Here is a 19,872-nt window from a genome sequence, read left to right on the forward strand (position 1 = left end):
TGTAGGACTTTGACTTCTAGAAGGCTAGCTCCATGCAACTAGAGATATTGTTCTCTTCACTGTTGTACCTCCAATATCAAGAACACTGTCTGGCAGTTAATTAACATTTAATGAATATTTGTGGAATTAATGAATAAATAAATAAATAATAGTTGAATAAACAGTTTTCTAGTCACCGAAGGTTTTTATTTGTATTAGAGTATTTAATGATATAAATACATCGTAATTTATTTAATGAATTTTCTGATTTTAGCCATTAAGCTAAATTAATTTTCTTTTTTTTCTCTTTATAAACAATGCTGCCAGGAACTGCATTTTTATGGTTAAATCACCTGCTATTATTTCTTTAGGTAAAATTCCAGAAAGTGGGATTTTTCAAAGACTTGTAATCAGTCAATACTAGATAATGAGAAAATATCTGTTATTGCTAAGGAATGTCTATGTGAAATAAACGAGTTCATTGAGGGGTTAGCTGCTAGGCTCCCTGTTCAACAGCAGACTTCAACTCAAACTCTTCTGGGAACATTTCCATGCCTCTAGTCATGATTTCTGTTGAATTCAATTTATCAGTTTTCTCCAATAACAATTTTGAACCACGGTTTGTCTAGGTAGGAAACACAAATGTGAGTTTTAATGTGTATAATATATATGCTTTGGAAATTTTTTAAAATCTCACTTCTAAAAATCCAATAACTTTATTTTAAGAATCAGAATAGGAAATATAAATAAGGATACATATAGTGATCCATCCACAACTATTTGACTGGGAAGTAGATTAAAATCTTAAATTATTGCTGAAGTTATCTAAGTTAAAAAAGACTCGAATATAAGAGCTGAAACCAATCAAAGTTTCTCCTGTCAGCTGCACTAGTTCCTACAGAGATAATCTATGCAAGTAGTATTTATCATTTAAACAGTCCTGGTTCAAAGACCATTGATGATGTTATATTACCAAAAGAAAGAACTTCTGACAGTTTATTCAGCAAGAGAAGGAAAGAATGAAGGAGGCTATTTGCATTTAGCTCACATTTTAAAATAAAGAGAAAGTAAAGAGAACAGTTTCCAAATTTGACATCAACTCCCCCCTCCTCTTTTTCATTGAAGCTCTGTTTTAGTTTAGAAAGAAATTCTAAATTGACATTTAAATGGTGGCAGGGCAATTCTCCTCTGCCTTGCAAAACGGTCTCTGGAAATATACAATTATGCTGTCATCTTTAGCACTCCACATTGGACAGAGTTTAATTATTAATGTGTTTCCCTCAGAGAATGACTCGATCATGTCACAACTCTAGACAAATACAGCTAATGCAAAATCATAAAATATTCACTTGAATACTGCTGAACTGACAGGAAATTAATTCTATGAACACTTTTGATATTACCAGAAAATTAGTTTCAAATGCATAAGACTGAAATAAATGTGTTCATAATTTGCTCAAGGGTAATGCTCATCTTGCAATCAGTTGGTGTCTTTTTATAAATGTTACAAGTATTCAACATGGCTTTTATGATAAAGAGGACAGCTAATGTAATGTATTATTTGTAGACAGTGTTTTACTTGTAAACAGCAGGGAGTGAAGAATTGCTCTCTCAGAAATATTTAAACTCCAGTAATATTCTGCTATTTATCATTTTGTAGAACTGAAGAATGCCATCAAAAAATTTTTTTTTTCAGACACTGAGAAGCTTAAGGAATGGTAATGGGATTTCAAACTTTTCACTTCAGATCACTCTTCCAAGTTTTAGAAAATATCTGAAAATGATTGAAAATGATTAGTATCTTGAGGCTACTCAATGTCCAGCATTGGACAAATTAGAGATTTTATATTTTTCGACAATGAAAAGTACCCCTCAAATATGTTTACTCCCTCTTCTGTGTTTGTCCAGCAATTTGCACAAATTTTAACATACTATTTTGTAACTATTTGTGTACCTATTTTCACACACTGTATGCAACTAAAAGCCCCTAGAAAATAAAACTTTGTCACTGACCTCTATCCTTAGTGTCTAGTCAAGTTGGTGCAAGTTGTTTGGTGTATAATTGAATGAATGGAAAAAATGGATAAATTAAAAGAATCTATTAAAAATATCAATAGAGAAATACAGTCAACATATAATAAGTCCATTTTTGCAATCAAAAAAATCTCTAAAAGACATCTTTAAATGTATCTCAGAGTGACTTCCTTAGATATCATTGATTTATGCTTTTCTGGACACTCCTCCTGACACATAAAACTAAGTGTTTGTGGTCAAAATTTGCTATCTTTAGCAAATTTGGCTATAGTTAATTCATGCAAACTAAGCTAATGAGATGTTTCCTCCTCAGAATTTGAAATTTTGAACATTGCTAGAGGTGAGTCATATTTGACTGAATTCTAGTGAGAAAGCTTGCTAACATGTGTTAAAAGTCGCATTTCCTTTCTGTCTTTTGAGTTCTAGCTTCTCTGTTTCCTTCTAAACAATGCCCCTTTCAGCTTAAGCTAGCCATAGTTAGTTAGCCATTGTGCTAGAAACCAAAAGATTCATATAATAATGTATGTTAAAACTTATTTTGACAATGTTCCACTGTACTAATTTTATGTTTTTTTTTAAACAAACAAAATTATCTATATTGCCATGTCTAAGGTTTTCAGATCTTTCATGCTTTTTTTCATATACTTATATATCTTATGTAATGTGAGAAAAGAATTACTGTAATTGTTGGACATTCATTTTATACCATCTGTAAGGATGCTGTAATAAAATATTAAAAGAAGCATGGTTATTAATGAATCATACCAGTGAATTTTAGTTTAATAGTTTTAACTTATTTTAAAAATTGCAGGAAATGAGGTTGTTCATTATGCCATAAAGCCACTTCTTGTAATGACAAATTGAATGGGAGTCTGAGTTAAATATGACTGTATAAATGCAAAAAGGCCAAAAAAAAACTGAATTGAATGTATTCATAGAAAGTGAAATATAGCAAATTAATTGAACAATGAAAATCTCAAAAACAGTGGCTGGTGGTTTCATAAACTCTGTTTTGTTGTTATTCTTATAAAGTTTAGTTAAAATGCATTCTAAAGTTTATGCCAATTTTTTACCCCCTTTTATTTCAGGAATGAGTATTCATTAAATAAATAGTAACTATCATGTTTACTCATTCATCTTGCAAACTGTGTGCAAGGCATCATTTTGGGGACTAGGAAGAATACAAGGATGAGGGAGAAAATTTTCTTATCTTCAAGTAGCTTTCAACCTATCAGAGATAAAAGTAACAAAAAGTACTATAGAGATGAAAATATGACTGTTAAGAGAAGTATATTTTGTTAAGAGAATGTTAAGAGAAGTATACATTTAAAATGTATGTTTTACATTTCAGTTAAGAGAAGTATACATTTAAAATAATAGGAAATTTAGATGAAGGAAAAAGGAAATCATTAAATAAGGACATTTATGAGAGAATAGTTAGTAAGAATTCATGCTGAAATACAGAACATATTCAAAGGCCAGCGTCCAGTGAGGGCAACTAGAGTCTGGCTAGGAAGGAGCTTTATCCCTCAACCAATAATCAGATCTTCTTTTTAGATTTCAAATAAATATATTATCTTTGGGTTACAGCGAAACTAATGGGGTTGTTTTCACTCCCTGTATATATTTCCTCTCTTCCCATTATCTCTTAAAACCATTCCAATCAGGGTTTAGTCTTTTTCTTTTCACTAGGTCACCAGTAACATCCACATTGTAAAATCCAGTAAGCAATTATTTGTGCAAAGTTCACTATCAGCAGCATTTTAACACTTGATCATTCTCTCTTCCTAGAAACTTTCTTCATCTGGCTTCTAGATAAGGCCACATCCTTGTTTTTTCTCCAACGTCAGTGCCCACTCTTTCTCATGATGATAATGATGATAATGATTGTAATTCTCTTCAAACTCTTAACATTGAGATATTCCAGGGTTTAGTCTGTGGGTGGCTTCTCTTTTTGCCTATTTCCTCTTTGTGATGTAATCCAGTTTCATGGATTAAAACCCCAAATATACATTGAAGACTACAGAATTTACACCAAATTAAGGATCCTTAATTCTAGACTCACTTTTCCAGCTGCCCTCTCAGCGTCTCCATTTTAGCTATATCTATAAAACATTTCAAAGCAGTGCCTCCGGTTTATTCTCTAATCTGAACCATCTTTACTCAGAGCCTTCCCCATTTTAGTTAAAGGCAACTCCATTCTTGTAGTTACTCATATGAAAACTCATTGAGCCATTTTTGACTACTTTCTTTCACTCACTTTTGTCCAGATCCTGTTGATGCTAAGTACAAAATATATCCAGAATCTGATCATTTCTTATCACCACTACTGCTACCACCCTGATCAAAGTCTCTTATCTAAATGTATTCCTTGTTTCTACCCTTGTTATCCTTCGATCTACTGTCAATACCACATTCAAATTAATCCTGTTAAAATATTAATCAGAGGGGCGCCTGGGTGGCTCAGTCGTTAAGTGTCTGCCTTTGGCTCAGGTCATGATCCCGGGGTCCTGGGATCGAGCCCCGCATTGGGCTCCCCACTCAGCGGGGAGCCTGCTTCTCCCTCTCCCACTCCCCCTGCTTGTGTTCCCTCTCTCACTGTGTCTCTGTCTGTCAAATAAATAAAATCTTAAAAAGAAATAAAATATTAATCAGATATCTCCAGATTTACTTGTTGTGATGATCAGCTTTATGTGTCAACTTGGCTAGGCTATAGTAACCAGTTATTCAATCAAACACTAAGTGTTTCTGTGATGGTCTTTTGTAGATGCATTTAGCGTCTCAAGTCAGTAGACTTTTAAGTAAAGGTGATTATCCCTGATAATCTGAGTGTGCCTGATCCAATCAATTGAAAGACTTTAAGAGCAGAACTGGGGTTTCCCTAAAGAAAAAATTCTGCCTGTGGACTGCAGCATCAGCTCTTGGCTGAGTGTATAAGCTAATTCCTTGCAATAAATCTCTGTCTCTCTCTCTCTTTCTCTGTCTCTCTCTGTCTATCTCTATATATGAACATCACAGCCATGAATAATAAGAACCAAATATATAAGCGCGCACACACACACACACACACACACACACACACACACCATATAGTAGCTATGTTCTGTAAAATCACCAGTAACACTGAATCAGCAAATATTGGACCATTGCTCCTAGGAGAAGTACAAGGTTAAGTTCAAGTCACAACATTTTCAACAACTGATGAACATATAACCTTATTTTATGCGTGTTTTTGTGTAAAGGTACTTTATTTAATATATAGTTGGTTCATTAATATTGAATTCACAGCCAATAGCACTATTACTCACACTTGAACAAACCTTATCTAACACATATATTTTCTCAATAAAGCGCAGCACAGACTTTCTATACTAGGGGAAACTAGATAGCACCTTGATATTATGCTTCTGGGCCTTTTAAACAGTGAAATCACTGAAAAATAAACAAAAACGAAGGGGAAAAATGCTGAGTACATCACAAAAAGTAGACTTGTTACAGTATAAGAGCTAAAACAGGAAGGCATGGTATTGCCTTGTTTGCCTGCCGCTAGAAACGTGTATGTTGGGTGACTCAAATTTTTTGCTGCTCTGTGCATGTTCGTGAATGACCACAACAGTACATGATTATTGGCTTGCTTTGATTTGTAGGTTACAAATAAATGTTAGTGAGTAGATAAACTTGCAAATATGGAGTCCATAAATAATGAAGATCATACACCCCCCCCACACATACACATCAAATATACTATACATACACATACGTGAATAATGTATACGTAAATTTAAATATACCCCCGATACATATACACATAGAAATCCATGAACAAAGAGGATCAAACACACATATGCACCTGTCCCTTTGTCTCTCTTTCATTGTCTCTGTCTCTCTCTCTTGAGGAGACTATATATGTTCTACTGGTTCTGTTTTTGTGGTGGAAACCTATGATATATTCCTCATTTATCTACTCTAAGTCTTTGCTCAAATTTCAACTTCCGAGGCTCATTCTGACCACTGTTTTTCTTCCCGCCCTCCTTAGTCTCCTTATTTATTTCTTATAGCACATTTCATGTTGTAACATTATATAGTATCTTTCTGTTGCATATTTGTTGGCTATTTATTCTGCCTGTTGTTTATTGTCTATCTCCCCAGGTTCGATGTAAACTTCACAAGAAAAGGATTTATGTCTGTTTTGTTCACTGATGTATCACCATTGTTTAGAATAATATTTATAAGATAATAGATGCTAATAAATATTTTTCAGTGAATGGATGAGGTGCTTGATAAAAACATTGAGTTTTATGATAATTTGTTTACTGTTCTCTTCAATGAACTTAAAACCAGATTGCTACCTCTAAATTTATTCTTCTTGGAAATTTTAGAATAGGCAACAAAAAGTTTACCTAAATACATCCATTGACTCTTTAACAAGTATACAGTATTCTCTGGTAGCACAAATTTCAGAAGCCAGCAAAACAGTCAGGCGGGGCATTTAGTACACAAATTTTGCCAGAGTGGAACTGAAGAAAGAGATTAAATTAGAAATAAAAACTTTGAAGAGTTATATGTGAAGATGATTGCTGAAAATGGGCAAGTATATAAGATCTCTGGGGAATAACATATAGACAATTCAATAGGAACAGAAAAAAAATAATGAGGAGACCAGAGAAATTCTAAGATCAAATATATTTAAAGAACAGGAAGAGGAAAAATGAGATAATTAAAATATAGTAGAGAAAACACTGTATCTTCCTACCTACCTACCTACTTATCAGTCTAATGTATACATGCCAATAGGGAAGTGCTGGATATGCCAATAGGGGAAACCGATTAATTTCTGTTTAATAGAGTATTTAGTCCTGGCAGTCAGGAAAAAATTTTCTTCCTCAAAAACATTATATATCCATTAAAACAATGATCGCTTTTGGTGGTCTCACATAAGTGGTACATGGGTTGGAAATGAAGGGGGTCCCTAACAAAGACTGATTTTCCTTAGAAAACTGTTTTGAATTTGGGGTAGTGGACAGGGTAGGGGCTAGTCCAGCAGCCAGAGCCACACTGATGGGGTGGCTGAGGAATAGCCTGTGTCAAACATGCAATTGGTCTCCCTTTATGACGTTTGCTACCTTTTGACCTTCATAAGCTGGGAGGCAAATGAAGTGGAAAGCTAAAGGACAAAATGCTTTCTACATTTTCATTAAAATTTTAAAAATATATGTTTTACTAAATTTTTAACAGTGGAACTCAGTCCTAAACCAGACCAATTCCTGATTTGACAGAGATGATCATCCTCTAATTCTGTTTTACTAGGAGAGGAAATGGGAGCTTCCTCATGGGTGGAAAATATTATCTGGATTTTTGTAAGGCTTTTATGATAAAGTCTGGCTTAAAGTTAAAAAAAATAATACACATGCCAAGATGCAAGAAAATGCAACTAATAATTAAAAGAAACAATAAACAAAGTAGACCCTAACATAGTGCCGCAATGAATTAGCAGCAATAACTAAAATATTATCATTAACATGTTAAAGATAGAAAAAGATGGACAAGATGGGTGAAACCTATGGGGAATTTCAACATAACAAATCTACAAAAAAATCAATCAAATACACATTCTAGAATTAAAGTGTCTGAATTTAAGAACTCATTGGACAGATTTAACAACTGATACAAAAACAATTAGTGAGGGATGCCTGGGTGGCTCAGTTGGTGAAGCATCTGCCTTGGGTCAGGTCATGATCCCAGGGTCCTGGGATTGAGCCCCGTGTTGGGCTCCCTTGCTCAGTGGGGAACCTGCTTCTCCTTCTCTCGTGCTATCTCTGTCACTATCTCTGTCTCTGTCTCTCTCTCTCAAATAAATAAATAAAAATCTTAAAAATAAAGTGAATTACAAGATGGAAAAAAAAAATGGAAAGGAAGACATAGGGTATAAAAATGTATATGTCAGAGAAAATTTTGATTTTGCTAGGTAACTTATTACAACAAAATGCAGTGTCTTGAGGGCACCTGGATGGCTCAGTTGTTAAGCGTCTGCCTTCGGCTCAGGTCATGATCCCAGGGTCCTGGGATCGAGTTCCCTGCTCCACGGGAAGCCTGCTTCTCCCTCTCCCACCCCCCCTGCTTGTGTTCCTGCTCTCGCTATCTCTCTCTCTGTCAAATAAATAAAATCTTTAAAAAAAATGCAGTGTCTTGAAACAATGACCATTTATTATTTCTTTACAGTTTATAGGTTAATTTTTCATAATTCTGTGGTTGACTAAATTGTTCCTTGGGTCTGGAAAGTCTTAACTGATCTGTCCTGGGCTAGAGTGCCTGCATCTGGAGTTACCTGGAGGGTCAGCAAGTAGGTAGATAATCTAGAACAGTTTTCATGTCTGCTATTTGTCAGGCTGTAGGGTTTTGGATGACTGATTGCTGACTAGGGCATCTCACTCCTCCTCCTGGCTTTTCCTTCTGAAGGAGGTTAGCTCTGATTAATTCATGTGATGGTTTCAAGGTTCTAAGAATATGAGAGAGGACAAGTTCTAATGCTCAACTGCTTTTTAAGCATTTGTTTCTACCACAATTGCCCAATGTCTCAAACCATTCAATTATCCAAGACAAGATTTAAGGAACAGAGAAGTAGGCTCAACCTCTTGATGGGAAGAGCAATAAATTCCCTTTGAAAAAGGATATGCCTACATGGATGAGGGAAAAAAAAAATGAGGCCATTTTTACAATTTACTATGATCTGAAATTGAAATCTCAGAAGGGAAGGACAGATGGGTTGAATCAAATGCAATATTTAATGAGTTAATATCTTAGAAATTTCCAAAACTATTAAAATTAGACCTCAACTCCTAGATTTAAAAAGACCAGAAAACCTCAAAGGAGAATAAATTTTAAAGTTAATTAAAGAAACCAGAACAAACATCTAAGAACACATTAAAATGTTGAAAAATAAAGATAAAGCTGTAATCTTGAAAGTAGCCAGAGAAGTAACAACAGGTTCCTCCAAAGAAACAATAGTAAGATATTGGCTAACTTCTGAACAAATATTGTGAAAGGCAGGAAATAATTCAGTAGTATCTTTATAATATTGACAAACAAGAATCTATCAGAAGTAGAATAAATTTTGCTAATGATATGGAGCAAGTAGAACACTTGGCATATTTGGTGGAAGTGCATCTTGGTAAAATCACTTTGGAAAGGCATTTGGCAATACCTTCAAAAGCTAACATGTAACTTTCCTGTAACCCAGCAGTTTCACTCCTAATTATAATATCCCTCCAAAAATGAGGGCATATGATCCCTAAACTGTATGTACATATACAGAATGTTCATAGCAGCTTTCTTCCTTAATAGTTGCTTATTAGAAGCAAACTGAGAGGGCGCCTGGGTGGCTCAGCTGGTTAAGCGACTGCCTTCAGCTCAGGTCATGATCCTGGGGTCCTGGGATCGAGTCCCACATCTGGCTCCCTGCTCAGCAGGGGGTCTGCTTCTCCCTCTGACCCAACCCCCTCTCATGCTCTCTCTATCTCATTCTCTCTCTCAAATAAATAATAAATAAAATCTTTAAAAAGAAAAAGCAAACTGAGTATCAAAAGGATGGGTAGATATATTCTATTGCTTATACAATGGAGTATTAGTGTTGAGGTTTTAATATTCATATTTACTAATTTTATCCTGATTTTATCCTGAATTCCCACAAAGATTATCTGAACTATACATGAAATATCATTATTTACTTAAAGAGCAAATAATAGCTCTGTGGTTCCTCATATCCCCCTTCTTACTCCTGGGGTAGTAGTATAATGAAAGCCAGGTCAAATGTCATACACAAAAAACTTTGAAGTCTATATTATAAGCAAGAGATGGAGAAAAATTGATTTTCTCTGCTTTTATACAGGAGAAAATGGGAGATGACTCCCTCTCTTCTCCAAAAGGAGGGAGCAAAACCTTTGTTCTTTCCAGAGAGATGGAAAGGAAAGGATTCCAAGTTCTCACTACAGCCATTTGGAATATAAATAAAATCTCTCCAATGGCCAGAGAGTCCCTAAAGTCTTCAGATTTTACAACCTAGAGATGTCTCCAAAGTCTTGGACCTCTTTTTCTCTTGAGTAAACACATACCTCTGAAGTTAGGTAAATCTCTCTGGAATTTTCTCTCTCTCTCTATATTTGTAAATTTAATTCCCAGGACTTTTCCCAGCTCAGGATTACAAGTTTCCTGTAAAATTTATTCAAACAGCTCCTACTCTATGGAAACACTAACATATTTTCTCTACACTTCAATATAACACAGAAATATGAAAGAGTAAACTATTTCTAAACTCAGCAACATGCACAAATCTCACAGATCTATGATGAGTAAAGAAACCAGAGAAAAAAGAGCCAAGAACTTTATGATTCTATTTGTATGAAATTCAAGAATTGGCAGAACTAATTTATGGTGATAAAAAAAATCAGAGTAATGACCTTCTCAGTAATTTCTGCCCTCCAGGGCGCCTGGGTGGCTCAGTTGGTTAAGCGACTGCCTTCGGCTCAGGTCATGATCCTGGAGTCCTGGGATCGAGTCCCACATCGGGCTCCCTGCTCAGCGGGGAGTCTGCTTCTCCCTCTGACCCTCTTCCCTCTCGTGATTTCTATCTCTCATTCTCTCTCTCTCTCAAATAAATAAATAAAATCTTTAAAAAAAAAAAAAAATTTCTGCCCTCCAGCTTTGGAAGGTGAGAGTCTCTGTATGCTGCTAAGAAAGACTTCCGGCTTTCACACATCATTTAAATAGATTATTGATCATCTCAGCCTTGAATTGTTCTCCTACCCCCACAATGTATCAATAGCACTTAGCAACAGACATTCAATTTTATACTTCCTAAAATTACTATTTCCTCTGTACTTTTCAAATGCTTGAGATGAAGTACCAGCCAAAGTATTCTCTTACACCAGTATCCTTTTCCAGTTTATGACCAGTGTAAATTCTAACAATTGCTCTATCGCAGCATGACAAAGCCTGTTCTAGTCCTGTTCTTCAAACTGCTTAATTAATTGTGTCTGTCATTCTTTAGTTTTTAAGAAGTACTTCAAATTGGTCAATTACATGTTTGTTACTTTAAAAAAAATTTAGAGAAAAAAGAAGATGTGGTAATGTGATTGAAAGGTTTTTGTTTTCTTTTTGGTTGTTTTTGAGCAATAAAATCTAATTTTCAACATGTAAACTCATCATTATATAATGCATATGAGTTCATGAGTTTAAATTTTTTGATTACAATTTTGCGTGGCACAAGCTTTTGGTTACAAAGAATGTTTCACTGTATTTGTTAGACATTCCTTTGTTTTGATGTTATCATGAAATCAAATTGCTGTCCCAGTTGCAGTATGGTAAACTACTACTCTGTTTTGGTGATTACTTTTCCTTTCTCCTAACTGATTACAAGCCAAATTATAAAATGCTGGAAGCATTCAAGCTTAAGCCAATTTTTAACTTTAAAGCATGAGAAGCCTGTGGTAAGGATTTAATGAATTTACTTTTTTTTTTTTCCTTTGTATTTTATACTAGCAGTTGAAGCCTGTGGCAGTTCCTGTTTGTTAGGGTGAGTTTAACACCAGACCTGACATTATAATACAACATTTATAATTGAGGTTCATTTACAAATCTCAAGTATTGCTATAGACTTTCTTATTGTCAGAACTGAGTTAAAAAAAACAAAAACAAAAACAAAAAGTATAATACTCTTGTAAATGTGATAAAAATGATTCTAATTATTTCACTAATAAAAAAGAATTAAGAGATACAACATGTAACTATAAAAGTATATTAATGTTTTACATTTTTCTTTATATGTAATAAAAAATGTCATTAAGCAGAAGATAACATCATCACAGGATTTTTTTTAAAGATTTTATTTATTTATTTGACAGAGAGATACACAGTGAGAGAGGGAGCACAAGCAGGGGGAGTGGGGGAGGGAGAAGCAGGCTTCCGGCTGAGCAGGGAGCCTGATGCGGGGCTTGATCCTAGGACCCTGGGATCATGACCTTAGCCGAAGGCAGACACTTAATGACTGAGCCACCCAGGCGCCCCACAGGATTTTTTATTTTATTTTATTTTTTAATTTGGGCATTTGTGACACCATAACATGGTGGTTAAGAAGTCTTTGGAGTCAGACCATCTGCGTTCACATCTTAGGTTTTCTATCTGCAATCACTGTGACCTTGGGCTAATTATCTCCTTTAGACCTTAGCTTCATATTTGTAAAATAAGAGATATTAGGAGTTATTAATAGGAATAATAATGCTGATTTCACAGTGTTGCTGTAAAATTTCAGTGAGCTAATGTACATAAAAGCACTTACCAAAATGACCAGAACTTAATTTTACATAAAGAAAACCAAAACCCAAACCAAAAAAAAAGCAAAACTCCTGAAAGCTCTGAAGAGAAAATTAAACAGTTGTGGTAGATTGCAAACAATGGTTTTAAATGGCTTTAAACAGTCTTTCTTTCCTGTACACCTGTCTTTCCCATGTGACTATAATACCTTTTCATTCTGACTTTGGCCATGTGACCGACTTTGGCCATTTAGATGCTGGCAAGAGTGATTCCATACTTAAGAAGTCTTGGTTTTACTTTCTTATGCCTCTGCCTTTGCCATGTGGTTATACCTGGGCTAGCTTTATGGAGGAGAAAAGACACATAGAACAGAGCCAAACTGCTCCCACTGCTTCATTGTAGCTGAGCTTATAGTGTTAAAAGATAAACTGAGGCATAATAAAAAAAATTAAGAATTTCTCTGAGCATTTATCAATTTGAACTGGATAGCACCAAACCAGAATGGTTAAGAGTGCTCCAAGGACAGGAGCTTCAGGAGATACTGTCATAGAGAAAAGGCAGAAGCCAAGTAAAGAAATTATTGATTGGTTATATTTAAAGCCTAGTTGGCTGTTTGTGATCAGTTGTCCTTAGGTTTTGATTTCTTAACCTTGAGGCATTTACAGGCTTAGGTTTTGGTTTGCTTACGTAGGCAGTCACAGCATTATAGACACTTCAGACTACTAATGGCCTCCTTATTTAATTAATTTAACAATAGCCAGACAGCTTTTAGACATGTGAGCAAGCTCAGCCAAGATCTGCAGAGCTACCTATTTGACACCTTGCTAATTCTACACACATGAGCAGTAAGTACTCATTGTGTATCGTTGAGTTGTTTGGGGTTTGTTTGTTTTGGTTGTTGGTCCTGTCTACTTTTTCTGGGAAACAGAATTATGATGTTTGTCATTATGATAGTGTGATATTGCTATTTATAATAAGAATAGACTGAGAAATAAGAAAGACCAAGTATATATAATAATAAATACATACTTGATCTTTGTCTCCATTTGTGGCAGAGCTCCTAAAAACCCTTGGAATTTCCTAAGTGATAAGGACATTTGTGGTATCTCTTGTTTTCACATTGGTCTTTCACCCCAGTTCCTGACACAGTGTCCCTGAAACTTGTAATTGTGTGATAGGGGTGTCTTGTTCTAATGAGGTGACTCTGGGTGGTCTCCTGGATGACAGCTTGTCACTGGAGAGACCAAGTCATGATTAGAAGCTTGAAATTTTCAGCCTTCCATTCTCTTGAGAAGAGAGAAGGGCTAAAAATAGAGTTAATGGTCAGTCTTGCCTACATGACACCATAAAACCCCAAAAGTACACAGTTCAGAGAGCTTCTGGGTTGGCAAACACACGGCGGTATTAGGAGAGTGGGGCACCTGGAGAGGGCATGGAAGCTCCAAGCCCCTTCCCACATATCTTGCCCTATGCATCTCTTTCATCTGGCTACTCATCTTCATCATTTATCATATCCTTTAATAAACTGGTAAACATCAGTAAGTGTTTTTCTGAGTTTTGTGAGCTGCTCCAGCAAATTAACCAAACTTGAGGAGGGGGTCATTGTAACTGCCCATCTATAGCTGGTTGGTCAGAAGAAACTGGGTTTGTAACTGGCAAGTGAAGTGAGGGATAGAGGCAGTCTTGTGGGACTGAGCCCTCAACCTGTGGGATCTGAGAGTATCTCCCGGTAGGTAGTATCAGAATTGAGTTAAAGTGTAGGACATACAGCTGGCGTGGCAGAGAATTGCTTGGTCGGGGGGCGGGGGGATACAGTAACAACAAGTTTTAACACATTTGGTGACCAGAAGTGAAGTGTTCTCTGTGAAGGTAAAGGAGACACTCAGAGAAGAAAGACATAGTAGGATTTTTTCCCCTACACAGGAAAGTAGAAAACCTGAGGTTTCCTTCTCAAATAAAATATAACCTAAATATCTCAATGAAAGAAGCAAGTTTTAGCTTGGACAGTGATATTCTTGGGTTTATTTGCTAGATTGTGTTCAGATATTTCCTCACTGGACTTCAGTATGAATTTAAGTGTTGACTGAGTGAACATGATAAACTGCCTACCCTTTATTTTCAGAGTTAGCAAGCTAATCATTTAGAAATACATAAAATTGCATACATATAGTACAATAATAATAAGTTAGTGCATCTCCAACTATAATTGGATTTTCTCAAGAAATAGAAATACATCCATATAAAGAGAGAGTAACTTAGAGTTTACAGAGCATTTTTATTTATTTTTGTTATCTCATTACTTATGGATTTTTGTTCCAGCACCAATACCAACTAATTTTAATATCATCCAAAAATTATATGTAATACACTAGAAAATTAATTAGCAAATATGTTAAATAACACCAAGAGTAAGATTGATTACAAAAACCATTATTCAATATATCCCAACTAGTAGATTTAAATCACTGTAGTTCATTTTTAAACATGAATGCCTCATTATTAGGTATAAATAAAATTTGAAAAAGTGAATTGTAAGATCAATTTTTGGACAGCTGAATAAGAAGTTCTTAAAGAGCAAATAACTAGAGATGCCAGTGGATATGCAGGTCTGGAACTAAGGATGGAGTTAAAGATATAGGTATGTTGGTTTATGTAAATCTTAAGGTGAAGGAGATCGACTATGGAATAGAATAAAAAAGGAATAAAATATAGAGTTCTAAAACACAAAGACACTTAAGAAGCAAAATGAGACAGAAGAGTCAGGGAATGAAACTGGTACTTAATAGTCCAAGAATGAGAAGAACCACAGTAAGTTGGAAGAGATCATTAGGGCAATTAATACCCTAACTTCACACATACACAGAGTTCAGCTGAAATTAGAAATGAGAAGTGACCCATGTTTAGCAGTCCCAGTAGTGACTTCGATGAGACCATATTTGATGTGGAAAATGTGGATCTAACAGCAAGATGAAGGAATGGTAGGGCAAAAACAAATGGAAACTGTTTGAGAATCATGGATATGAAGAAATATAGTAAAATAGATGAGCGCTAGAGTATAAAAGTATTACGGAAGGAGTTGTGTTTGTTGTGTGGGGATGAAAGACAGCTCATCAGCTTTCTATGATATAGAGAACAATTAGGGAAGTCTTAGTGAAGATAGAGAAAAAAAGGAATTAATTGTGGGCAAGATTTTCCTGAAGAGATGAGATGGGATGAAATGATAATGCTCAGGAGGAAGCTTTAGATAGGAACCCAAGATACAAGGGCAAATCCCTTGCTTCCTTTATAAAAGAAGAAAGTAAAGATGAATGCAGATAGAGATAAATATAGATGATGAGGTAAGATGTAAAAGGGATTAATGTCCAATAGGCACAATTTCTCCAGGTAACATGACACAGGTCATCAGCAGAGGGGAGCTAGAGCTAGGGCTAGTCCTAAGGCTAGAGTTAGGGTCCAGGTTAGAGCTAAGGCTGAGGTAGGGCCAATTTGCACTCCCCGCACAGCCTACAGGAGAGAGAAAGAGAGGGAACTGAGGAGGGAACAGATTGGAAGAGGAACAGAGAGAGGTTGGAATTAGAATGTAGAGAAAATTGGGGAAGGTTTGGCATTGGTTTTAGGGGAAGTAGAGGGATAGCCAGGTATTGCTGAATACCTCTGATGTCTCATTTAAATTTGAATCATAATTAAGGTAATCATTAGAAGATCATATGCATATGTCATTTTTAAAATTAAATAATTGTCCTCCATTATTACTAATCTTATTTTGTATTATCATTATCATTATTATTATTATTATTATTTCAACTGTAAAAATGAAAATCTGGAAGTTTATATTTGATTGCATTCTAGATAATCTTATAATATAAAAGTAGTTTTAAAAATTGGGAATGAGTCACAGAATTTAACCAGAAAACAGAAAATAATCAGCTGGTATGTAGGCAGCATTAAGGAACATATTCATCACAATAAAAAAATAAATTTCTGGATAGATTTTTGACATGTGACATACAGAGATATAGATTTCATTCTATTTTAGAATGCATTCCGAATCTATGAGTAAATATTTCCCAACTACAAATGATAAAAATGAACACAAATGATGGCATACAATATATTACACTTTGTTTATACATTGTAAATTATGAAAGTGTGAATTAAAATTTATACGCATAGTATATATTTAAAGACTAAAATTTTCTTTTAAGTGGCTTCTATTCCAAATTTATAGCTCTTATTTAAGGAGTAACAAAGTCCTATGGAAGTGTTGTTAAGTAAGAAAAAATATTACTTTCCTTCAAGTAATGAGGGGCCAAGTCAGAATGCAAAAATATCTGTTTAAGCAAAACAGCAAACATCTTTGTATTTGGCAACGTAAACTACCCTAATCATAGCACAAAATGTTTTCATTTTACCTCATACTAACACAATAATTAAAGCATTCTGAATTGTTATGTTTACAAAAATCTATGTGTTTTTGAATTCATTGTGGAAATGAGTCCATGATGGTTTGCCTCTAATATAATGTATTCATTAGTTTGGTTTCCAACTTTTATCCAGAGTTATAAAATTTCAACTAATCAGAAAAAAAGCATAAACATCCATCCAAATGATGTTCTTAATTATTTTTGTTTACACGGAGAGATTCTGGGTGGGATGTTGGCCGATCACATTGCTTTGTAAATGGTAGAATTCTTCGTTTATTAGTTTGTGGCATCCTACTCACATGGGTCACTAGGTCTTAAAGCAAAGTCTTTCTTTAAAGAGTTATAGGAGGAAAAAAAAAAACCTGATGAACAAGGAAGGTCCAAACTTTAAAGTCAGTTATTTTGTCAGGTGCATTGTCAAATCATTCAAATTAAATGCAAAGTTTTGCTCCAGAGACAAACATGGAAATGTTTTCCTATCATATCTCTTCTTCATATGTTTGTGTGGAGGATTGATGGGATAAGGCATTAATGCACTTGAACGAGAGAAGACAAAAAACAAATCTTGAAAAAAAAAAAGACAGACAAAGATGATTCCCAAAGTTAAAATTGCAAAGCCAATGGAGAAACCGAGGAAGGGTTTATGGGAACATAGGCTGCAGTCAGATCGGAAAGCTGAGACAATACTGTGACTCACTTAACTATTAATTCTCAAAAAGAGAGCCTGAAAATTTCTGTCAGGCAAAACTGTGACTGAGTGAGGTGGAGTCTTAGTCTGGAACTTGCAAGCACTTATTAGCATGCATTCAAGGAAATAAATATCTCAAGGAACTTCCCTCAGTAGGCCCAGAGGCCAAAGTAGGCAGGCTTCAGAAGCTACTTTCTTGTGTTCATTTCATGCTTCAGTCAGGCAGCCACTTACTAGGCAGCCTCTGTGTTCAGAGCGCAGCAATAGAGTAACTGTTAATGCGGCCATGCGGGTTTTGGCCCTACTGCCACTCATCCATGTGGCTGTAACCTCAATCAGAGACACAACCGCGATTCCCATTGCGTGTGTGATCATAGGATGACTCCTGGCAAATTGGATGAAAAGAAAAAAAAAAAAGGTTTTGCTTTGCATTCAATTTGCTATGGTTATAGAGACTCAATCATTGTATCTTTTATGATTTGTTAAAAGGATTCAAGGTGTAAGGGCTATTGTGGCAGAAGGCATATAGTATTCATAAGGCACCATATAGGGAAATATAGAGGCGCAAGAGTCCAACCAGCTTGCTTGATCTCTACCCTACATCACTTTCGACATGTCGAGTGTCTCTGTCCTGGTGTCTCTTCCTTGTGAGAAAACACAAAAGGCAATGAATAACCCATTATCCACATAATAAATTTTAGACTTAGTTTTTGTCTGTGAAAATGAAAAGATATCTTTGGAGCCAATTTTAGAAGTCACAGGTTCCAAGTTCTGTTGTCACTTACTATCTGAACTTGGGCAAGTCATTTAACCTCTCGGGGCTCGAGTTACTACGTCTATGAAATTGAAATAATAATAGCTAACTCACAGAGTGCTGTGGGTCAAACGCAATACTGTAAATGAATAGGTTTTGGAAACTGAAAAGTATACTACAGTTTAAAGTATTATAACTGACCATAGTTTCTCTTTTCTGGCACAACAGGTAAGTAGAACTGGATTTTTTTTTTTTTCTATGCCTTCTTTTCATAAGTCAAGATAGAGTTTGTCCATGGAAGGCATTGTCATTAGGTGCCTAGACTGGAGATGGGTACAGTAATCTTCATGACTTAAATGGATCCGTTTCAGTCTTTAAATAGAACGTCCATGGAGAGAGAGGTTATTGACTTCACAATGTCTAATGGGCTTTTACTTATATTTGAATTGGGAAATTGTTTGAGATGTAAAGCATGGTGTTAAACTCTGAATATCAGTATCATTCTTTTTTCTAGCCTAAATTTTGAAACTTGAAGGTGGACTGAGACATGTCCATATAAGATCTTTGACAACTTGCGTTTGTTTTTTGTTTGTTTGTTTTTTAATAACAAGGACAAAAACATTTAACAAGAGAATATCCACAGACATTCCAACCCCACCACCAACATTCCTTACCCTCTTAAGGCAAATCTGTCTTTGCCTGAAGAAATGATCTTCTTCTCTCTTGCTCTCAGTGAAGAATTGTGCAACTGACAGATCTGTTTCTGAGAGTCTGATTCATGAGAAGAGATATTGAAAGGGAGAAAGAGGGATGGGGAAGAAAAAGAAGAGAAGAACAGAGAACAGAGAGGGACAACTGGAGAGGGAGGAATGGTTGATCTGTACTTCAAGGGTGAAATGGACTTTGGAAAAAGGACAAGATAGACATAAAAGGAAGGAGGAGGGCAGGAAGAGAAAGAGAAGTCCTCAAAAATTCGTTTTTTTTTTTTACAAAGCTTTGGATTGGTTGCTGAGAATGAGAAATAAAATTAAAATTAAAGTTTTGGGGAAAAGTAGGTACTACCAATATATGGAAAGGCTAAGAAATAAGAATAGAGGATCTATGGTATCTATCACTATGCCTTATGAGTAGAGATTTGATTTTACTTGCATTTATTGATTTTTATTTCTTGGGCTATATGCCTTAGCACAAAGATGATATATTATATTACCCCAGGTATATTCATTTGACATTTTTGTGTTTAATGAATATCGTTCAAACTATATTAACAGAAAATCTGTATGTCGAAGGGTGTCTCTTAACTATGTAGTCAGTTGTAATTTATAATGGGATGCAAGTATGTTTTATACAGGCTTATTTCATAGGAGTTTACATTCTTATGTTGTTTGTTTCCTCACCAGTAATTTCACACTAAATGAACAAAAAATGCCTCGTCAAAATTAACTGAATAAAATTGTATTCTATTTTTTAGAAAATATGTTTTATCTAAACTTACCTATTTTATCTAAAGTTGTATCTAAAACGTGTGCTGTGTATAATTTTATTAGATACTATTAATTGTTCCTACTCTGCAAGGACCACTATCTGTTGCATTAAATGAAAGGGAAATTTGATTTGATTAGGCTAGGAAAGTGACCACATTTTGAAATTTCTTTTCCACTATTTAATGTTTATTTAGCACCTATGGT

The 19,872-nt window shown here is 35.1% G+C and overlaps 1 pseudogene; it reads right to left on the reverse strand.

Moving 5' to 3' along the window:
* LOC112824128 (glutathione peroxidase 1-like) overlaps nt 1-17,790 on the reverse strand; it is a 53,634-nt pseudogene extending 35,844 nt beyond the window's left edge.
* Between the last annotated feature and the right edge of the window lie 2,082 nt (nt 17,791-19,872).

This window comes from Callorhinus ursinus, unplaced genomic scaffold (genome assembly GCF_003265705.2).
Source record: "Callorhinus ursinus isolate GAN/ISIS: 27379988/994484 unplaced genomic scaffold, GSC_fseal_2.0 scaffold9, whole genome shotgun sequence".
Taxonomy (NCBI): Eukaryota; Metazoa; Chordata; class Mammalia; order Carnivora; family Otariidae; genus Callorhinus; species Callorhinus ursinus.